Raw genomic sequence first — 24224 nt, 5'->3', positions numbered from 1 at the left:
AATGCAAATATAGCATATTAGAATCTGTGGGATATAATGAAAGCAATTCTAACAGGGAAATTTATAGCAGTGAATTCTCACATCAGGATAGCAAAATGAACTCAAATAAACTAATATTGTACTTCAACCTTCTAGCAAAACAAGAGCAAGTCAAGCACAAAGCCCATACAAGGGAGGAAACTGTAGAAATCAGAACATAAAATAACTTACTGTAGACTAAAAAAAAAAAAAAATACAAACAGTTAATGAATCTAAGAGTTGTTTCTTTCAAAGTATAAATAAAATTGATAAACCCTGTATCAATCTTATCATAAAGGTAAGAAAAAACTCAAATTCATGCAATTAGGAAGAAAAAGGGTCAAATCACGACAGATCCTGTGGAAATTCAGACTATCATCAATACCTACTTTGAAAATCTTTACTCTCATACGATGGAAAATACAGGACAAATGGACAGATTCCTAGTTATATACAAATTACCATTGCTGAATCAAGAAAATATAAAAATTGTGAATAGGATTGGGAAAATATCTAAGTGGCATAGCACCTGCCTGGCAAGTGTGAGCTTGTGGGTTTGATTTCCAAAACAAAAAAAAAAAAATCTAAATAACCCAATATCATTCAGTGAAATTAAAAATGTAATAAAAAACCTACCAACAAAGAAAAACCTAGGTCCTGATGAATTCAGAAAGAAATTTGGAGAAAGATTAAATAACAATATTCCTCAAACTCTTCACTGAAATTGAAAGTGGAGCAATACTCCTTAACTCATTCATGGAGGAAAATATTACCATGATAGCAAAAGAAGAAAATATGTCAACCAAAAAAAGAGAACTTCATGTCAATCTCCCTAACAAACATAGGTGCAAAAATCGTGAATAAGATGCTAGCAAACAGAGTGCAGAAAATCATCAAGAAGATTATACATCATGACCAAGTGGGATTCATCTCAGGAACACAAGGATGGTTCAACATACACAAATCAACAAATGTAATACACCATAAGAATAGAGCCAAAGATAGAAATCACAGTACCATCTCAATAGATGCAAAAAAAAAAAAAAAGCTTTTGACAATGGGCAATGCTTATTTATGATAAAAAAAAAACCTTACAAAAAATTGAAATAAATGGTCTTTATCTCAATATGGTAAAAGCCATCCATGAAAAATCAACATCCAACTTAATACTAAGTGGACAAAAATGGAAAGCCTTCACTCTAAAATCAGAAATAAAGCAAGGAGGTCCACTAGCACCACTTCTACTCAATACAGTTCTGGAAACACTAGCCAAAGAAATTTGATAAGAGAGAGAAATGAAAGGAATAAGAATAGGAAAGGAAGAATTTAAATTATCATTATACATAGATGACATAGAAGGCCTCAAAAACTCCAACAAAACACTTTTATATCTAATAACCAAATTCAGTACCATAATGCTATACAAAGTCAACACCAAAAAAGTATTCCTATACACAAACAATAAATTCAAAGATAGAAAAATCAGGGAAGCCATGCCTTTCATAATAGCATTCAACAAACAATAAAAAATTAAAAATCAATCTAATGAAGAAAGTAAAGGAGGAGAGAGAGAGAGAGAGAGAGAGAGAGAGAGAGAGAGAGAGAGAGAGAGAACTTACAATACTTTGCAAAAGGAGGTCAAAGAGGATGTCAGAAAATGGAAAGATGTCGCTTGCACATGGGCATGAAGACCCAAAATACTGAAAATGTTTATACTCTCAAAATTGTTACCAATTTAGTGTAATCCCAAACAAAACGTCAGTAGTATACATCACAGAACTACAGAAAACATTCCTAAAATTCACCTGAAACCAGAAGAGAGTTAGAATAGCGAAGGTAATCTTGGGCAACAAAGGCAAAGCAGGGGGCATCAAAATCCTTGACTTGAAATTATGTTACAAAACTATTGTAATAAAATCATCACGGTACTGGCAACAAAAGACAGGCCTGAGGATCTATGCAATAGATTGGAAGACGTAGACACAACTATAAACACAGTCAGTTATTCAGTTCTATTGTCTTTCACAAAGGGCCCAAATGCGTTCTGTAGAAGAAAGATAGCTTCTTTAATAAATGGTGCTGGAAAAATTGGCTGTCTACATGCTGAAGACTAAAACTAGACCCATGTCCATCAAAGTACTAAACTAAAGTCAAAATGGGTTAAAGACCTAAAGGTTAAAACAAAAACACTAAATGTACTGATAAAGAAAGTGTGTAGAAATCTTGAAGTCATAGGTATAGGCAAGGAATTCATGAACAAAACCCAGAGTGCACAGGAAATACTTTAAAGAATCAAAAACTGGAATCTCATTTTATTAAGATGATTTTACCCAGCAAAAGAAATCAACAACAAAGTGAAAAGAAAACTCAAGCACTGGGGAACAAATCAAGCAATTATCCCTTATATAAAGAGAGAACTTCTATCTAGAATATTGAAAGAATTTTTGAAAATTGAAGCCCTTTTACCAATAAAGTCTCAAGTTTATCCTATCTTGTAGCTGAATTACTCCATTGTGTAAAAATAATGTCTCTTCATTATCCATCTCTCAGTTGATGGGCATCTGGGTGGTTTTCAGGATTTAGCAATAACAAATTGCACTGCTATAAACATGGGTGCACATATATAACTGTGGTATGATGTTTTCAGTTCTCCTAGAAAAACACCCAGAAGGAGAATGAAATCTCCAGTCCTAGCTTTTTAATGAATCTCTACACTGATTTCCACAGTGTATCAGCCTGCACTCCCACCTACAGAGGAGAAGTGTTCCTTTTTCCACACAGCAACTCCAGCATTTGTTATTGGCTGACTTATTGATCTTAGCCATTCTTTCTGGGGTGAGATGGAGTCTCACTGTAGTTTTCATTTGCATTTTTCAAATGATCAATGATGTTGAACATTATTTCATATATTTACTTGCCATTTGTATTTCTTTATCTGAAAAGTATGTATTCAACTAGAGACCATACTCTTAAGTGAAATAAATCAGACCCACATGTGCAAACATTGTATTGTCTCCTTAGTATGAGAATTTGAAAGAGAAAAGTGGAATCTGAAGGGTACAACAGAAACTGGGAAAAATGAATGAAATTATTCAAAAGGAAAGAGCTACAAAAATGAAGACCATATATAAAAATGAAATAAATCAGACTCACATGTGTAACTATCATACTGACTCCCTAGTGGGATAAACTGAAAGAGTAAATAACATCTAAAATGTAAAATAGATATTGTGTAAAAAGAAGGAATTGTTTAAAAGGAAAAGGGAACTAGGATGGGGAAAAGGGAAAAGGACAGTAGGGAAATGGGAAAGAAATGCAAGTCATACAATGCATCTTCGTCCATTAAAAAGAAAGTTTTCTGTTAGTATCTACTGGAGAAATTTTTTAAAGAAAATAAAAATGGTAAAATTCTTATAACCTGAGAAACTACCTTAAAGATAACAACATATAGTGCATTAACTATTGTTATTCTATTATTTTGTTATAAAATTTTGTTTTACCTTTTTTCCATAAAATAAAAAAGTGAGTCAGTACTACCTTGCCCTCAAAGAGTTTATAGTCAAGTTGCAATAGTAAAGAGAACAGTGCTGGTGAGACAGCTCAGTGGATTAAGTGCCTGATTAGGCAAGCTCAGGGACCAGAGTTCAATCCCCCACACCACATGCTACCTCAGCCCCACCCCCAGGTGAGCTGAGCTGACCACTGAAACCAGGCATGATGGCACATGCCTGTAATCCCAGCACTGAAGAGGCTGAAAACAGGATGATCACTACAAGTCTGAGCTGTGTATTGAGACCCTGTACTAAATACATCAAAAAAAATGTAAAGAGAAGATTATCAATGGTTATGATCCAAAGCCAGACAAGAGTAACAACATAAAACAGGTATGCTCCAAGTACTTTGCAGAATTAAGAATTAGTTCACAATATATTCTATAAAAATGTAAAATTTGATGAACTTTGAAATGTTGTATGTAACATATCACAACACTAAGCATGTGTTGACATTCTGAATATAAGAGATGCCACAAACACTGGGGCAGGAAACTGTTCACACTGGCTTGAGCAGAGAGACTTGTTCTGCTGAGAAGAGGAAAATGGGGAGAAAAATTGCTGGAGTCCTATTAGAGGAAATCCTGCTTAGCCCCAGGAACATTTAAGCATCACTGACCATTATCGAGCACAGAAGCTTCAGAACTGTATCTTCATTAAGCTCCCAATGATGTTTCCAAGGCTGCCCCACACATGCACGCGGCATTCCTACGGGTGCATCACCAAGGGCAGATCCACAGAGATCTAATTTACACGAAGCACCCATTGCCTTCTGATGGTGTGACCCTTTAAGAATCAAAACAGCAAGTTGTAAAACCTGTCCTGCTCTGTATGTTTTTGGGAAATAAATAAACCTTTCTATTTCAATATTTGGCATAGTGACAAGACCTAAGAGGAACTAGAGAGATAATTAATAAGGGCAGGAGGGGAAAGTGCAATTAAAAATGGCAAAGACTACTCTGTAAATAAGTGCTTCATACTGAGAAAGATTATTACTGCGCTCTCCAGCCTCAGACTGAAATCAAATCACTCTGAATGGATAATTTGAACTTTTCAGTGGGGAGTGGTGGGGGGAGCCTGATCAAGGTTCCTAGAATCTAAATTACAGGAAAAGCAAAATTCGGTCCTGGTTGGTATTATTTTCTATCTGATCCATTTTTAGTCCTATCCCTCAGTTTCCCTAACTAGAAGTTCGATTAAGAGTGCCTCAAGAATATTGTTTACGGGGAACTTCAAAACAAAACGACTACACACATACACCCCAAAAGAAGCCTCCTAGGAAACAAGCAAGGCAAATTCTCTTGACCTGAATAAAGAAAGGCCTTTGTCAGAAATAAAATCTCAATGGAGCAAATAAAGAAGACCAAGTGGCACTGAGCCTAGAGATCCCAGAGCCCCCAGCCCAGTTCACAGAACACACTTAAAGTGCTGAGGTTCCCTAGCAAAAAAGCAGTCCATGCACTTGTCACTCATAGGAGGACCTTGGGCCTCTCCCTTTTTCAATGGAATGATTCAAAACTGAATCATTTCCTGCAATTTAATTTCATCACTGAATGCAAAATATAGAAAGATTCGGTCACAGGAACATGGATCTGCCTCCAGAAAGCAATCGTGTTCCCTGTGCTGCCGTAAGCGAAGGTTTAATTGGACACAGTAGGTTTTGTTATTGTTACAGCATGAAAATAGGTTCTTTTAAAAATGGCCAAAGACTACTGACAGCTCACTGGCATAATGGTCAGAGAAGAGTTGAATTCCAATTATTTCTTGAGATAGAATTGTTTAGATTCATTTCAGATAGTTGTGAATAGCATCATTATTTTATACTCACCATCACCATCATCACAGCCAACATCGTCACTCCATCCTATTTTTCTGGTAATGTTCGAGAGGTATAATAACCAGAGAAGAATACTGCATACCACCTAAGATCTCTTTAAGTTAAGGAGGTACAGTGACATAAAATAGGATGAATAGCTCTTGAACCATTCCTGCTCAAAATACAAGGCTCCCCTATGTTTAAACCCAAAGTCAGCAAATTATGCCCTTAGTCAAATCTAGTTCTTGACTGTGTTTGTAAATAAAGCTTTATTGGAACACAGTTGCACTCATGCATTTGTGTATTATCGACATAATATCTGCCTTTCTATAAAACAAGATAATTCAATAAATCTCACAGATGGGGATCACATGTGGCTTGCAAAGTTTAAAATGTTATTCTCTGATTCTTAATTTTTTCAATCCCTTCTTTAAATTAACATCATAGTTAGCACTATTGTTCCTTTCATTTGCAGAAAACATGGAGCATATGTGTCAACACATAGCATTCAATAGCACCCTCATTGTACATAAAGGAGATAATCATAGTGTCCAGAGACACCTCCAGGCAGTTTCTGTTATGGAAGATTCAGAATTGGCAGTGTGTGCAATCCCATCCTAATAGACTGACTTTGTCCCTGCACACTTGTTTTTCTTTTCTTTCTTTCTTTTCCCAAACTTTAATAATTTTCACATGGCCCCTGAATGATACACAATTATATACCCCTCTTTCAATTATTCCTGGCCTTTTTTTCCCAATAGTGGTGATAGGCAAAATGATTCAAATGGGACTTTGTACAGAGTAAGGCTATCACCTTATGTGCAGATTGCAAGCCAGGTCCTCATTGTCAGCAAGAATGAGAGGCTCTGTGCTTGACCCATGGCCTGGGATAGTTCATTAGGCAGTGACAGCGAGCATTGTAAAGCCTGGAAATTGTTTATTAAAACACAAAATATTTATAATTGTGAAATGTATTTATAACTGCACACGTTCTCATCCATCTGGAGTGCAAAGAAATAAATGGATAAATATCAAAGTTGAAAATTAACTTGATGGGACTCTTGGACACTGAAATAGCAGATAATATATTGGAAAGAATTAAGCCTAGACCCATAGCTGAGTTCAATTCTGGAAATCCATAATCTATGTTTGGTCGGGCAAATTTCTACACTCTTAAGCCTCAGCTACAAAATGGAAATAGTAATAGATACTTTAAAAGATTGTTTTAGGAATTAAGTGAGGTAACTCCTGAGTAGTACCTGGCACAGTACAGTATATGCTCAAAATATGATGATGGTAATGATCATTAGTGTGCTGTGTTTGGATTCATTCAAGAAGGCAAGAGAGTTCCTTCTTAAAAAAGACGAATTTAAAAGACCTTAATAAACAGGCATAATATTTCCCAAATTATCTAATTTTGCATTCAATCTACTTTTAATATTATGCTTTTAAAATACTGTAGCTTATATTTTTACGTCACTTCTCTCACCAAAGCTTTTTCAAATAAACTGGACACCTCTGTGAGTCAAGTATGACAAAAGGGCCAGGAATTTTCCCATTTCACAGAAAGCCAAGTTAGACCTAAGGTCTTGCAGTTACAAAAGTGAATCTTGGGTTCTAAGACCTCATTGTTCTTAGCACTTAGGGTTACCCTAAATTTTACAGCATTTTAGAAGTCAACCCAGGGAAGGAAAAGATATCAATCAGCAAGATGATAACATGAAAAGAATAAAAGAAAGGACAGAAGATTTGGAGTGAAAAGCAAGGTCCTCAGGAAAATAAGCATGTAACAGAAAGGTGATGCTTCAGAATTCAGCCAAATGCAATGTGTCTTTAAAAGGACCCATCTCTACACTTCTATATTGCTTACTATCTGAAGCTAAGCCAGAGGGATGTACATAGTGAGATCTTTGTCTCATTTCAGGAAGGATACAGGATAAAGATTTTGTGCCAGTAATCTTCCTTGGATTAATGGTTTCTCTTTTATCTGCAGTATTTCTGTTCAGATGTCTTTTCTCTGAATGAGTCAGAGGAATGCAAATGCTGAGTGCAGTCCGCCTGAAATATTTAAATCTAGTTTTGCAATGTTTTGCAGGTTTGGAGGGGAAAAATTAGACACACATACACGCACGCACGCACACACACACACACACACACACACACACACAATGAAGAAATGGCAGAGAGCCACAGATATATCATCCAGCAATACAAAAAAGCAGTATTTCAATTTGACAACGAACTCATTTTTCTTTTCCCATTTCTTTGTTTTTCCAGATCAACATTTAGATGCTTGGTGTGAATTGAAAGAATCTGCAACATTCTTTTGTGAGACCCAGAATCTCATCGAGAATGTATCTGACTACATGGGAAACCAGTTTTATTTTGATTTGCAAATGATGAACCTTCTTCATGCAATGAGCACCTTCCTCAGGAAAGCATTCTCTGCACCCTGCTAGAGAGAAGGTGAGACGAGTTGGGCAGTCGGCATGATTTGTCTTTCTTTTCCTGATTCCTCCTTTTAAGGATACATTCTGAACCTTTTATTCTCCTGTTCAGTCATAGACTTGCAGGCAGTGTCTCACTATTGTGGCTAAGAGGGCTTCCTCTAAAAGGAAACCTGAATGGCATTAATATTCAAATCCTCTAGCTCGGTCTGCAGTGGCCTGATGGAGCTTGCACAGAGCTCCTGTGCTGCAAGGGAACAAATCTTGGGAAATACAGCTGAGTAAATTGGGATTTAGCTTCCGTCCCCATGTGCAGTACTTAACATGAAACCCTTATAATGAAAGGTCTCTTCCAAAGGCTTTTATTGCTGCAAGAAAGAGTTCCTACAATGTGAACCCAAGGACAGAAGGAGGCTTTCTTATTTTCCTTTCCACATCATGTGAAAGAATAATCTCATGCCTTCAGGACAAAAGCTTCTTTAAACAACAAAGAGAAATGCTTTCAATGTCCATGAACATCTCCCAACATCAATGAGATTGTTGTTCACAGATGAAAAAGGGGAAAAAAATGTTGAGCATGAACAATTGGTCAATACGACATTACCCTCAAAAACCAGAAAGCCAGAATTTGAAATGTGAAGCATCTCTCACTCCTATTAAATTAGGATTGATGAGTTCTCGGGGATGTTCAACATCCTTTGACTTTGTTTAAGTAATTTATAACCCTTCTTCCTGCTACGGCTTCTGAATTTTTCCAAGCACACACCTAAATTAAAGCTGGTGAAAGCTTAGCACAGGAGCATAAAATAATACTTCTTTTTCCAAAAGACTTTTCACAAACCAGTCCTAGGAAATCTGTTTAGCCTTTACTAATACCTAGAATGGTCCAGTACTGTACTGGATGGAAACTGAGGCACAGAGATAAGGAAGACACCATCCTTGCTCTCAGAAAGCTAATGTCTAGCATAGGGGAGAATTAAAAATATCTATAATACAATATAGCGAATGCAAACAAAGAGATCATTGCAAAGGACAAACCACCCAGGAGCTCCAATATCAATAAAAAATAGCCATTTGAGTTGAGCCTTAAACAGATTAACCATTGTAGAAACAGGAAGAAAAAAGAAAAGAAAAGAAAAAGAAAGAAGACCTAAGTTGAAAAATCTCTAGACAATAAAATAAATATACTTTAAAATACAGCTACCTCTAGGAACTTTTGTGTTCCGATGCATTGGCTTTGCCGGATCATATTTGTTGGATTTCTATTATCCATGCTCTCTACTGATCAAGAATTATTTTCTGTCATGCTGGGGCATACGTCAGAGAATTAAACATAAGAAAGCTTAAACTTCAGTCTCTCTGTGTGAGATTTTAATGGTCCTGTCCTCTGCCTGGCAGTCATTTCTCCAACTCATTTCCTTTCCAGAAAAACACCCGAAGAATAACATTCTCCATGTTTTTGGAAGCTGCAGTCATGAAATACAGGTCCTTCTTGGATAGACTCCATTCAGTGTGTAGTCATCTAAATGAGAAAGCAGAAACACAGGAGTGAACCCAGGATGCAGAGGTGAAGGTTTATCTGGTGGAGAGTACAAACAAGACTGAGAAACAACTACATTGACATTTTCTTGGAAGGACTCTGTCACCCTCTGTGCACTCTTTAGGACTGTAAAATCCCAATCTGAGTGTCACAAGTTACCTGCTGGGTGCTCCTAGGGAATTAAAATGTGGAGCACCAAAATACCTTTGCTCTTTCATACCAGAATTTAAGCAATCATCTGCACTACAAAGAAAGAGCTTTCTCCTATCTACCAACACATTCCAGTCCTCCAAATTCATGTTGTTCACATGTTACCGGGAAGGACTTTAGGCTGCTCATTTAAATGAGATGGAAACTCATTTACTCATATTGAAGTTCTGCCACCACGCAGTGTAAAAAATGATTTGAGTCCTTTCAGGCATCAGATAAGATAATTCTAGCAAAGTTGGTGCTGACAGCATTAAAAAACAATGATGGAGGAGCCTGCCCTTGTTATTGTCACTTTACTTGTCATTATGTGTAACAAAATGCATTTTCTTCTTCAGCATACTTATCTTTCAAATTTGTAACATACTAACAGGGACCATGTCACTTATGAGTGGTTTTCTTTAAAAGAAAAAAAAAGAAAAAGAAAAGGCTGCATGTGTATAAACATGGTGATGGGGAGAAAGAAAGAGAACAGGAAGAGAAAAGAGAATGGAAAGGAAAGGAAAGAACAAAGAAAGGGAGGGAGAAGGAGAAAGACAAACAAGCAGCAGGATCAGAGAAAGAACATTATTTTGGATGATTAGTAGTTATTTTGGATTCCTCCTGAATGTCAAGCTACATGCATTAGTAATCTCATGAAAAGACTAGTTATTGTACCAGATCAAGAAACCTGCAGTGTCTCCAAGATCCACTCAGAGTTCTCAGGCAAAATAGCCCAGAATTTCTTGTTAAAAGCTTAAGGGCTCAATTTATGCTAAGTATTCAAGGAAATGTCTCATCCGAACAGGATATCATTTTTCATATTAAAGAAGCAAACTGATCTTGGAGCATAAATGTTATTATTCATAGTCACAAAGGGAAGTGACATTTTCTTTCTCTTTCTTCATAGGGATGGAGGGAGGATCTCCCTTCTTTGAAGCCAGAAGAGGACTAAGAAATTCTGTCACTACACCTGAAGGCAGTTTTTTCTCAACCCCAATGGATGAATCCACAAACCTCCTTCAAGGCACTGATTGCTTTGATAGGTCAGTGGACAGGATGTGCATGTTGCTTTTGAACATATGTTTGGGGGAAGAATCAAAGTTAATTTCAGCGTTTGAAAAGCTAGGAGATTCCATTAGTGATTGTGACTTCACTTAAAAGTGATAAGGCTGCTGGATATGGGTTCTCAGAACTGAATGTCCAAATGGGAATTTATGATGTAGAACTTCAGTTTTATCAACTATTGGTGTCAACATACATACAAAAAAGAAAATTTTCTCCTAGCAGAAATTTTGAAGTTAACCCAGTGAAGCAGTTATGCTTTGTATCTTACTCCCATATAGTCTCTTCCTCTTGAAAACATGTTTCATAGGAGAACAGACAGGACACTGGGATAACCATGTCTAATTTTTATATTGACATATCAGAAAAAAAGGCATATTACATCAACCCATATTAGTTCTTCTGCTAATTATCACAGCAAAATCCCAGAAGCAGAGGCAACAAAATGAGATGATAGCCCCTTTCTCTGAATTGTCCATATAACATCTCTGTCAAGTAAATAAAGATCTCTCACATTTATAGAGAACCAGAACAGAAATTTTTAAGCAGATATGTCCATTAACACTTAATGGTTATAGTCACATTCTACATGCACTAAATTCATAAAGCCATATACTCTTCCTATGTCTAAAGAAAAAATAATATGTGTTACTAACACCTGTCATTGTGGAGTGCACTATGTCTATTACAAAACATCATTGAGGACTGAGGATGTAGTTCAATGGCAGAAAACATGTTTAGCATGCACAGCGGTAGGTTTAGTCCTTAGCACTAAAAATCAAAAAGCAATTATTTGATATTTTCCACCTATAAAACTAGATGACTATCACTTAATGATATATGATTTTTAAATAATTTTTATTTTAATATAATACAAGTAGATGTCAGTATAGAAAGTATAAAAATTTCTTATGTCTGTGAAAAAACAAAAGAAAATTTCAAAACAAAATTTGCTGAGTAACAATGGTTAATATACTGTGTATCATGATCTTAAAAGAATATCCAAAATGCTAGTCAGAGTACAAGTTATAGACCAAAAAAAATCTTACAAAGAAAAGAACAAAGCAACAAAATGTCATTTTCAATGAGCAAAAGAAACTAGCAATATAAATTAAATGAATTATTTTGTAAGACAAAATTTATATTACTCAGAATATATAGAGTTAACTGGATCCACCGATTTCATTAAAAAGAGTCAGGATTCACGACAGGGTTATAGCATTTCAGGCAGAGTAATAATATTCCCCTCTGTTTCATGTCCAGGAAAAGGAAAACAATGTTACTTAGGGTGACACAGGAGTCTTTGGTTTTCTTTGGCCATAATTTCTTCAGCAGCTATTGTTTGCTTTGTGTTCAAACACAAGTTTCTATGATCAGTGAAAGAAAACACAAAGACACAGAGTAATGATATGAAATAAAGCTGAATTTTGCCTACTGTCTCTACTATTGTACTGATTTCCTCTTTTAGTTCTTATAGGTATCACATGAGGTAGCTGTTATGGTCTGTGTTTAGTTGGGCCCCCCCCCCAAAGCCTCATGCAGTCATGGGGAGGGGATTTCTAGAGTTTGTGATTAACTCATGGTCTACTGGGATTACGGGTGATCCAAGGCTGGGTTATGGATTTGATTACTTCTGGGTTTATGGGTGTGAGTGCTACACCCAGCCTGGGGCAGATAGCCTGAATGTAACAGAAGAGAGACAGAGAGACAGCCTTCCTCTTTGTTGCCATTGTTGCCACTACTCCTCCATTTGCTCTCTTGCTGTTTGCTGCCTCCATGGAAGGTTGCCCTCTGTCATGTGCCATGCTGCCTTGGAGCCAGCTGAGTATGGACTGAAACCGCCATTAACTGTGAGCTAAATAAACCTTTCCTTCCTTCATTTTGAGTGTTTAGTATCTGTCCCAGCACAAGAGAAGAATAACTGAGACAATAGCTACTCATTCTTACACCCAATTAACCTGGAATGAAACTCAAACTCTAAGACTCGCCCACAGTGTCTTATTGGTACAACTCAGAACAAACTGAAACTGTCCTATCTGATTCCAAAGAACTGTGACCCACAAGATTGCATAGAAACACTTTTCAAAACTTTTCCAGCAGTTGGGGTTCTTCAAATGTCCAATTTATTTTTTTTTTTTACTCAAAATGTATTTTACTTTTGCATTCCTCAAAATATGCTTTAAAACTACAATGAAAATCTTAAGAGGTACATTCAAGTTGTCTATATGTCCTGTTAACTCTTTAGAGATTACGAGAATACTAACTTGTTTGTTCGCTGACTAATTAAGGTACTACTTTTGTCAATGCCAGACATTGCATTTTGCATAGGATTTGTGTAGTTTTGAAAAAAGAGTTTTAGAAACCGCCTTAGGACACACATTCTCAATGGGGACAATGTGATTCTGAAGTGGGTGAAATGTGAGTATTTCATCATTTATACAGTCACAGTGTGTAATCAAGTGTCCAGGTGCTTCTGTGGTTTTAAAACTTCATGAAAGGAAGGTTAGAAGAAAGATATGTTACAGGGCTTTATCCACCGTTCTTTTCTACCACATTGCTTTGGTCTTGGAAGCAGCCAGCCATGCAAGAGCCCTCTGATACTGAGTCAAGTAAATTTCTCCACCTTTAAGTTACAGGAATAAGGTACTTTGTCCCAGAGATTTAAAAAAATAATAAAAATAAAGATTTAGCTGGTACTTCAAGTTGTATATGCCATATTTACCTTTTGGAGCTTACCAGGAGATTAACTTACTTTCACATTAGCTAAGGTATTACTTTTATGCATTCCCAAAGGGGACAATGTAAATGTATAAACTTCCCAGTGGTTAGAGATCTCTAGGTCCTACCACCTTACAGGCTCAGCTAAAATCAAGGCATGTCTAGAGACAGTGTGAGTTCTTCCTGTTGCTGACCTAACCACACATCTTTCCTGTGTTTGTTTGTTTTCTTTCTTTAACCCTCGTGCAGTACTCCTAGCACAGTACCATCTGCTGAAGCAGGATGAACAGGTAGCTTTAAAATGATGATAGCTCTGGGAAATGATAATCACTGGGTCTTAGAAAGCTGCACTGCAGTGTATAAATAAGATAAGTAAAAGTGCTGAGGACTGCATGTTTGCTTTAATAAAATGTGTTTTCCCTTTTTGTAGAGAATGCCTTTCTCAAATGCCTGGGGAGAGAAGCTGAACTATAGGACAGAAACAAACAGACAGTTCCAGAATCTGGCAATGAGGGTGGGATCAGAGGGGAGAGGAATGAAATATTACTTACTGAGACTCAGAAAGAAAAGGGTTGGACCAGAGCCTTTGTGTTGAATTGCTGAGGCAATAGAATGAGATCGGAACTTCTAGGTCTAATTCCAAAGCTCCCCTCGGTGGAGGCAACATGCTGTGGTGAAAAGAGAAAGAGGGTGAAATACGGCAGAGCTCTCTACCATGTGACCTTGGGAAACTCAGTCTTTCTCAATCTTGATTTTCTGATATGCAAAAAGGGAGTAATAACATGCAGGATATTATATGATTTAAGTTAAAGCATGTATGTAAAGCATCAACCACTAAACGTGCCTCTGCTGTTTGATAACTGAAAGAAATGATGGTACAGTGATGGGACGCAGACAGACAAGGTGATGATGGTGATAATGAGAACAATCCACAGGCCTTCTGTAGACAGTAACTACATACTCAATACCAAGCATACTCAGAAGCGTAACAGTTACCACACTTTGTGAGATTCACCACTGGAAAATGTAATTCATCAAGCAAGAATTCCTTTTGCAAAGCGGTTCAGTGAGTAAGAACTAGGTTTAAAACTATTAGCAGCTTCTGAGTGTTTGCCAATTGAGCATCGTCCTCGGGCTTTCTGCAAACACAAAGCATTTTCACTGACATTTTTCTCACTTTATTCCCACGTTGGTAATGCGAGCTTGCCAGAGAAGGTACTAGATGCCCATTAAATAGATGGGGAAATGGGAGACTTTAAAAACTTAATTCATTTAATTACTAGTCCATTGTTGCTCAGATGGTTTGGCTATCTGCTCTCTATTCTAACAGTACACTATGCCAAATAACTAAAATTTCTACCTGAAAATAAATGTAGAACTCACACAAGTCTTGTGCAGGCATAGATGCAGCTTCTCAGCATCCTTAATAAGTGGTCATCCATCCTCCACAAGGCAATGAGGCAGGTGATATCTGAGGCAACAGGACATCCACCTTAGTCATCTTCCTGTGCCTTCCACTCCTGCCCAAAGAAAAATACCTGGAAAGACTCACAAAAGAATCTTTCCCCTTGGAAAATATTCAGGTGAGATGTCTATCATGAAATGCACAAATTCCATCATCTGATGATTGGGCAATTGCCAGGGAAACAAGACAAAGAAATCTCTAAAGAGCTTTGCTGCACCACAGTGAACTTAGTAAAGTGGACACTGACCTGTAGGATGGCAACTCAAAGTCAACTTGGACACAGGAATGCTGTATCTTCTTCTTCATAACAGTCTTATAAGGAAGATGTGGATAAGTGAACAGTGTCTTCAGCGAGGGAATCAGGAAGCACAAATCAGGCACCTTATGCAGAATTCCAAAAACTAGTTATTTGGGAAATAGGTCTTAAAGCACAATTTCCTTATTCCAGTGCCATCTTCTTTTCACTCTACCAAATATTACTGATTCTGTCCATTAAAAATCTATGGAAAACAATAGAACATCCAAATTTGCTTAAGAAAAAAAAAAAACAGTACACATTGAATTATTTGTGGCTTCATGGGGTATGCTGTTTTTTTATTGTTATTTTTCTGTTTGTTTATATACTAAATGATACAAAGAGTAAGTCTTTATTTAAAGTCTAGGTAGCTCCATCTCCAAGTGCCTCATAGCGACCACCTGACAGCTACAAGTGCTTCTCCATTGCAAAGACAGTTTCACGCCCCAGATCCTCACATGATCAACTTCCAGGGAAAAAAGTATGTGTTTCCATTACTAATGATGAGCTTCCCTCTGATTGGGCTAGCTGGAACCATGTGCTAATTTCTAAGCCAATTGTAATTATCCAAAAGAAGGATACTTTGATGAGCTAATCAGAGCCCACCACTGGATTCCAAGTGAAGTCTATCCCATTCAGTTCATATGAATGACTGGCAGAGAGGAACTTTTTCAATGGAGATCCAGGTGTTAATATTAAGAAGGAGAGGTTAATGAAACTGGACAGAGATCTCACCACAACATCCAGTTTTCTATTTTATCAGTAACTTTAATTCCCATTGTGTGCCTCTTGCGTTACCAGGATAGAGGTAAACTTTTACAAGGGAATACCCAGTGTTTTCCTGAGCAAAGTTACTTGTAGAATATTTGTACCCAATAGTAGAAATAGTTACTTTCTGAATCAGTCTGAGCTCACATAACATTATACTGCACTAGATTTCTTAAATAACATACATATATTTCTTATACATTGAAAGTTGGGAAGTGAAAGATCCAGTGTTGGTGCCATCTGCAGATCTACTGTGTGGTGAACTCTCCTGGCTTGCAGATAGGCAGCTTCTTCTTGTATCCTTATATAACTAACAGAAATGAAAAGAGAGACTGGGGAGATAGCTCAGCAGTCTAAGCAAGTGCCTGCCAAGTGGAAGGACCCAAGTTCAATCCCTGGTACTGCATGCTGCATGTCCCCAGAACCTGGACACACCATGCTGGCCACCAAAACTGGGCATGGTGGTATAGACCTGTAATCCCCAGTGAGGCAGGAGGAGTCTGAGCTGCAAAGTAAGACCCTGTACCAAATAAATCAATGCATTAATCAATCAATAAATCGATAAATAGTTTTTTGTTAAAAAGGAGGGAAGGGCCAGTGAGATAGCTCAGTGAACTAAGCACCTACATAGGTAAGCACAGGGACCGGGCTTCGATTCCTAGTGTCACATGCTGTACCAGCCCCACCTCTAGATGCACTGAGCTGGCCACAGAGACTGGGTATGGTGGCACACGCCTGTAATCCCAGTGTGGGGAGGCTGAAAGCAGGAGGATCACTATGAGTCCAAGATGTGTAGCAGTTGTACAAAATACATTTGAAAAAATAATAAAATAAAAAGAAGTAAAAAGAAAACTTTCTCATGATATATTATAAATGTACAGATAACATTAATGAGAGCTCTACCTTCATGGTCTAATTACTTCCCCAAGTCCCTATTTCCAACTATGATCATAGCAGGAGTTAGAATTTCAACTTATGTATTTTAGGGAATACAAATATTCAGTTCATAGTAAGTGCCATTATAGCCTATGTTCCTTCATCTACTCCCTTATTTTCCTCTTTAACTAATTAAATTGCTTTTTTGTTATCCTGATTCAGGTTTATTTGTACAAAGAGCACAGGAGGACACCAGCCCCTCACAGATGGTACCCCAGGGGTCACACCAGTCCTTCTGCTTTTACATCAGCAGATATGAGGCTTTTACTAAGGAGCCTTTATAGGGGCCTGGGCACCTTTGGGAGCCTGGGTTGGAGCAGAAGTTGGAGCTTGGGCCTTGGTTAGAGCAGAAGCTGGAGCCTGGGCCTTGGCTGGAGCCTGGGTCTTTGGCCAGCAAGACCTGAAACACTTGGCAATGCAGGCATGGATGTGCTTCCCAAGCTTGGAAAGACCCACATGGGCAATGTAAGCAAGTCAAGAAGGCCTGCAGTTAATCCTTTTCTTATGTCGGAGAGACCGTGGGAAAAAAGTAACCCTCTTCTACTGTTGGTAGGAATGTAGATTGCTACAATCACTATGGAATTCAGTGTGGAGAATCCTTAAAAACTTAGGACTGGAAATCCCATTCAAACCAGCTATCCCCTTACTGGGAATTTTCCCAGAGGAACTGAAAATGTCATATCATAGTGATATACGTGCACCTATGTTTATAGCAGCACAATTTGTGATAGCCAATTCTTGGAAGCAACCAAGATGCCTGTCACCTGAGGAATGGATGAAAAAGATATGTATTTTTATACAATGGAGTATTACTCAACTATAAAGAATGATAAACTCGAAGGCTTTACATCTAAGTGGATGCCACTTGAAGATATACTCATAAGTGAAATAAACAAGACCTACATGTGTAAATATCATATAGTCTCCCTAATGGAAGAACTCAAAAGAAGAAATTAAAATAGAAAGGTATAACACAATTAAAAGGAAAGTGAGAGTTTAAGGATTAAACAATGAAGATAGGGCAAGGAGAAAAGCTAGGAAACATGACAGGAGCAAAGCCAAACATTTATATACACAAGATGGGTAAGGCAATGATCCTGAGAATCTTCAGCAGGTATTTAAAACCAGAAGTTAATTGGTAGAATTCTCACCCTGACTAATAAATGATATATACTGATATCTATGAACTAAGCAACTGCATGAAGATAGCAATGTGTAATACTCGGGTCATGCTTGGAATGCCCGTCATTCTGATCTTCTAAGTATGTACTACTTGTCATGTCATACTAATTACTGCTCTATTGTCTCTCAAATAAATGTTTGTTTTTTTTTAAAAGGGGTAATAAAGTTTACTCCTTTGGAATGATCTTGGGCTTGACCTCCTTGGTCTTGATGAGAGCTTTGATAGCCTTGGCACATACATTCACGGCCTTGGCATTATTTGCTTGCACCTACTCGAAGCCCTTCTTGCTGTGCTTCTTGGCAAAACACATGTTCGTAAGGAGCTTGGGATCTACCCTCTTCAGAGATTTGTGTCTTCATGACTAAGGTTTGTGGATGCCATTTCTGTGCCATTTTTGGGACAGTTGTGTGTGGTGTGGTTCTTGGACTTGCCTGTAACTGCGCTGCAGACCACAGCTGCCAAGCCCCTGGAACTGGAAGAACAAATTGTTTTTCTATCCAGGCAGAATTTTGGTACAAGCCAAAGCAGAGTAGTGAGTTCCAGTTGTTTTGTATTTGCAACATAACTGGAATCATGTTTCATACATAGCAGGGGTAAGAGAGGTGCAACACTTAACACAGGCTCTGGAATCAGCATGCCTGATCTTGGATCATGAGTCACCCATTGCCAATTGTGCAACTTTAGTGCATTAGCTAACCTAGTATTCCAGATTCTGTACTTATTGTAAGGTATAATTATACTCACCTAATGATATTTTGAGACCAAGATAAGTTAATGCAAAGGTCGCCTAACTTTTTCTATAAAGGATCAGACAGTAAATATGTAAGGCATTGTGGGCAATGCAGCTCCTCTGGCAACTCTGCCACTATAATATGAAAGCTGACATAGACCATACTTAAATAAATGGATTCAACTGTATTCCAATAAAAGTATTTACAAAAACAAGCAGCAGGATAGATTTGCCACCACCAACTAAGAGATCAATGTAATATGTTATAAAGTCATAGAAAATAGCATTTAACTCTTTTTTATTTACCCCTGTCTCAGTGGTCTCCACAGTCATGTATTTTGACTATACTTGTTATAGACTTATTATTTCACATACATACACACGATTATAGATGTATTATTTCACATGCATACACATGTGATTTGCCTTGTGTTTTAGTACCACAAAAAACCAAGAAAGCTTTCACTCTTCTAATTAGATTATCATTCACATACATAAATGGCCCTGTTTATATGAATTAAAAAGTAAATACAAAGCAAAAATCTTGGTACATTGTATACAATCCAGTGCCAGGGTGATACATAGCAAGAAAAGAATAATAACTATAATTATTTGCTATAAATAATTCAGCCTGATGAATGAATGTTCACTTGTAGACTTTTATTCCCATCAAAATGACTTCCTGTAAGACATCCCTGAAGTTCCTTCTTGACAAATACGCTCCAGGTCCAGAAATCAAGACTCAAAGTTCATGGTGTTCAGTCATGCTGAGATGTCTCAGGAGACACAGAACAATGCTAATGCTTGAGCTAAAAGTTAATTCTACCCCCTGGGTTAATAATTAGGTAACACCATTTTGAAGCAAGGGGAAAATCAGTAGACTTGGAACTCAGAATGAATTCATGAAGAAAGAGGCAAAATAAAATATTGCAGAGGAAGACCATGACTGCCAAGAGCCCAGCCTCTTGAAGTGGTGTGCTGGGAAGGAAGGAAGGATGACAAGGAGGCCCATTCAGGAGCCTCAACTAAGAATCAGCAGTCTCCAGGCTCAGAATTAGGTCCTTGTCTATGAGGAGGCTTTTGAGTACATCAAAATGAATACCACTTTTGTTTATTGGTGAGATACAGACAGAAATGTTAAACTTAATAAATTACTAAGTGTCTCCCTTTAGTACTTCTTCTGGCAGCCTGACTCACACTTTTGTACCAAATTTCTAACACTTAATTCAGCATTTTTTCCCAAATCTACATAGTAAAAGAGAAATTTTATATTTCATTCATGCATTTCATAGGATGGCTACAAACCCCAATCAATATGCACTAATCAAGATGCACATTACCTAGAATACCACCCAAATCCATGAGGAAAAAAGTTGATAGTTCCTCAGCTCATTGACAGAAAAACATACTACCATGCTTTATGAAGAGGTACATAGTTGAGCCCATAAATGGTTCATGATTTTGTAGTAGAAAATAAATCATTCACTTTTACAAAGAATTTGACTTTTGCTGCAGTTTGAATCCAAAATATCTCCCAAAAGTCTCATGCAATTAGAAGTTAGCCCTGGTTGGAAGAGAGAGATCACTGGGGGTGGGAACTGGGAGGGCATGCTCCCTTCCCTGCTCCCCCTTGTCTTTCTGTTTCCTGACTGCCCTGACATAAGCAACGCTTCTCTCCCAGGTCCTTCTGTCATGTGATCTCAGCCATGGAGCTGTCCACCATGGACTAAACCTACTCTAACTGTAAGCCAAAGTAAACCACTCATTCTTTAAGTTAGAAGTGTCAGGTATTTTGTTCCAATCATGAGGAAGTAACTAACATGGGAAATTGGTACCCAGAAAGAGGTTATGGCTGTGACTGTACCTGACCATGTGGTTAAGAAGCCTGATACTGTTTTGCAAGAGGAGTTTAGAAAAGTTTGGAGATTCCTATAGGCTCTAAAATGTTGTGAACAATGCTTGATGTGTGATATTGATCAGAACTCAGAAGACTAGAATAGTCATAAGTATGTGGACACTAAAGACCAGGCTCAGGACATTTCAGCTGGAAATGGGGACACTATTACAAACTAGACTAGGGCCCATGAAAGTTTCATTCTGGCAAAGAATGTGTCTACATTTTACCTATGTCCTAAAACTTTGTATTGTGAACTTAAAAGTGGTTGACTACTTAATCTGACAGAAGAAATGCCAAGATAACCTAATGTTCAGACTGTGGCATGGATAATCCTGGATGCTTTTAGCTAAAGAACAGTTAAAATTAAGATCAGATGGTGCAATTGAATGTTTTAAAAAATGTGTATTTTCACCAGAAAAAAAAAGCAGCTACAAAGTCAGAACAAAAGAGAGAATGTTTGTTTAAAAGATTAAAATTATAAAGAAAACAAGTATCTTTCAAGATAATAGGAAAGATGCTTTGAATACATCTCAGAAATCAACAAGAGGAGGGGCCAGTGAGATAGCTTAGCAGACTAAGCACCTGTTTAGGCAAACACAGGGACCGGGTTTTGACCCCCAGCACCATGCACTGAGCTAGCCCTGCCCCAGGTGTGCTGACCATTCCACTGAGACTCGACATAGTGACACATGCCTGCAATCCCAGCACTGGAGAGGCTCAAAGTAGGAGGATCACTACTGTCCAAGCTGCATAGTGAGACCCTATACCAAATACATTAAAAAAGAAAGGAAAAAATCAGCAAGAGGGTTGAGGAGACAGTTCAGCAGTCTAAGCATCTGCCTGGCAAACACAAGGAGCCGGGTTTGATACCTGGTACTACACGCTGTGCTAGCCCAGAACCAAGTGTGGTAGTGCACCCCTGTAATCCCAGCACTGGGGAGGCTGAGACAGGAGGATCACTATGAGTCTGAACTGTGTAGCAAGATCCTGTATCCAGTAAATACACAAGAAATCAGCAAGGCCCTACCCATTGTAGGCTCAAGGACACAAAATTATAACCTGAAAATCTTTCATGGGAGCAGAGAGTCTCTGGCATATCTACTCAAGAAGATCTTCTTAGGAATTAGTTCCCCAGAATTCATTTCACTGAACTCATCCATTTTACCACTCAGTCGCCACTGCAGGCGTCATCCGTGTGGTCCTGGTGTATTTAGAATAGAACGTAATAGTTATGGAGCCATGAACACTTCCACTCAGATTACAGAAGAAGGACTAGGAAACCAGGAGAAAATATGTGGCAAGTCACAGCAGCTGTCAGATGAAACTGACGTATGAAGCTATGAAAATGAAGTGAGAAAAGCAATATAGCATGACATAGAAAGTTATAAAATCCAGGAATGTGGAGCATCTTCTGGGGAAACTTTCTAGGCAATGGGAAGATCTAGCCCAAATCTGAGGCCACGTGGGCTTCAAGGCCATAGGAGGAAAGCCACCATATGGAGTTCATAGCCCACCAAAGCCTGCCCTGGACTTGAGGAACAAGATTTAATGCTTGTTCCACTGAGCGTTGGTCTTGCTTTGGGCCAATTCCTTTGTATTCTGCTATTCCTTCCATTTGTAATGAAAATGTTTCCCTGAGCCACTATATACAGGAGGTATATAACTCTCCTTTTTTTTTTTTTTTTTTTTTTTTTTTTTTTTTTTTTTTACACAGCTAAGAGTTTGCCTTGAGTCTCAGAGGAGACTTTGGACTTGGACTTTTCAGCATTGCTTTAACCATTAAAACTTTGGAATGTAGGAAAGCTGTGCTGGTATATAGAGATGAAGCGAATTTATTTTGCATAATGAAATGGGCATGAGCCTTTTAGAAGCCAGGGGTAAAAGGCTATGGTTTGGATCTAAAATGTTCTGCAATAGTTTCATATATTCAGAAGTAGGGCCTTGTTAGAAGAGACAGATCACTGGAGGCATGACCGCAAAGATATATTCTTGTGCCCTGTGCCTCCCATCTCTCTCTGTGCTTCCTGGAAGTCATGATGTAAGCAGCTTTCCTTCTCTGGGCTTTCTACAGAGAAGTTTGTGCCTTAGAGCCAGCTGACCTTAGACTCCACCCTCTAAAAATGTGAGCAAAAGAGACCTTTCCTCTTTTAAGCTGTGAGCGTAGGTCATTTTGTTTCAATGACAGAAGAGTAACTAACACAGTCTTAATTTTTTTTATTATTTTATTAAATTTTTAAATTTTTTAAAGCTTTTATGGACTTCTCTTCTACATCAAGTACTTATCTAGATAATCATTCTTACTAATGTGTAAGGACTAAATATGTTTATTCATATGATGCTCTTTTATAACAAAATGAAACGAAGTAATAACATATCCAAAAAAAGAAAAAAAATCAGTGGATGTGAGAATATTTGAAGTATTTAGACAAATCTGTGTCAATACCATTCAAAGATACTCTGATTCAGGACACTGGCTGGGTAGACCTGGACATATACCCAAAGACATTTAGTGTAGTTAGTCCCAAATATGCCAAGGCCAATATTAAGTGTTGAAGACCTGACTTGTTACTGATTTGTGGGTCATGCTACTGGTGCTACCTACAGCCTATTATTCTGGGAAATCAGCACTGAAACAGCCACATACCTTTTAACATTTGACTCTCACCTGCGAATGCCCCTCATGTCACCCAGTTATATGCAGCCTACCTTATGTGTCCCTCTCCCTGCTACTAAGTTGAGACCTTTAATGGAATGAGCTAAGGAATCACAAAACTCCCAAGAGCACACAGAAAATCACAAGGGCTGTGAAGCCAGAGTTGTGATTGATTTTCAGCAGTGATCTTACTAACTGGGAGACACTGGGAAAATCATTATTTCTTCACCTCTAAACTAGGAATAGTGATATCTACCTCAGGGTTACTATAAGAGTTAAAAATAATATATATTAAGTGGCTAAAATTTGTTAAGGCATTAATAAATGACATATGTATTCTATAAAGACAAATCATATGTGCCTGATGTATTTCTCCAGCACAGCTTTCTCACTTTACTTTGTTTGTGTTTCTTTTGATCACCTCAGGGACCACAGGAAAATCCAGGATCCAGAAAACTTAATAGGAGGAGGAGGAGGAGGAGGAGGAGGAGGAGGAGGAGGAAGAGGAGGAGGAAGAGGAAGAGGAAGAGGAAGAGGAAGAAGGAGAGCAGAACAGCAGCAGCTAAATTCATCACATGCATTTAATCAGTCTTCGTAACAATACTTTAAAGTTGATACCAAAATTATCCCCCCCAAAAAATTATCCCCATTGTACTGATAAGAAAAATGAGACAGAGATAGAGGGGCTGACTCCCCAAAGGCTACCCAGCTAATGGCATCCCAGCAGCACAGCTCTGAGGACCATTGTTACCAGATCTAAAAAAGTAAATGGGGGGGGGGGCTTGACAGCTCAGTTGTTTAAGCACCTGCCTGGGCAAACTCAGTCAGACTGGTGGGACAGCTGATCCCCAGCTCCACATGCCACACTACACCCACCATTAAGGCAGCCTGAGCCCACCAGAAGAAGAAAAGAGGAAGAACAAGAACAGGAAAAAGGAGGAGGAGGTGGAGGAGGA

General features: G+C 38.1%; 2 long non-coding RNA genes across 4 annotated transcripts in view; both read right to left on the bottom strand.

The window, feature by feature from the left end:
* Positions 1 to 9008: 9008 nt before the first annotated feature.
* Positions 9009 to 15119, bottom strand: LOC111818548. The gene is made up of 4 exons (XR_002822515.1): positions 15054 to 15119; positions 14725 to 14861; positions 13893 to 14009; positions 9009 to 9354 (listed from the first exon to the last, which is right to left on the bottom strand). It is a non-coding gene; the product is annotated as an uncharacterized LOC111818548 (long non-coding RNA).
* Positions 15120 to 16070: 951 nt separating this feature from the next.
* Positions 16071 to 24224, bottom strand: part of LOC111818547 — a 37276-nt gene continuing 29122 nt past the window's right edge. For all 3 annotated transcript variants that reach the window (XR_002822514.1, XR_002822513.1, XR_002822512.1), the window contains exon 3: positions 16071 to 16179. This is a non-coding gene — a long non-coding RNA (uncharacterized LOC111818547). The remainder of the gene's footprint in view (positions 16180 to 24224) is intronic.

This window comes from Octodon degus, unplaced genomic scaffold (assembly GCF_000260255.1).
Source record: "Octodon degus isolate 3935 unplaced genomic scaffold, OctDeg1.0 scaffold00094, whole genome shotgun sequence".
NCBI classification, from domain to species: Eukaryota; Metazoa; Chordata; class Mammalia; order Rodentia; family Octodontidae; genus Octodon; species Octodon degus.
Note: the sequence above shows the minus strand (reverse complement) of the source record. Positions and strands in the feature narration are given on the sequence as shown.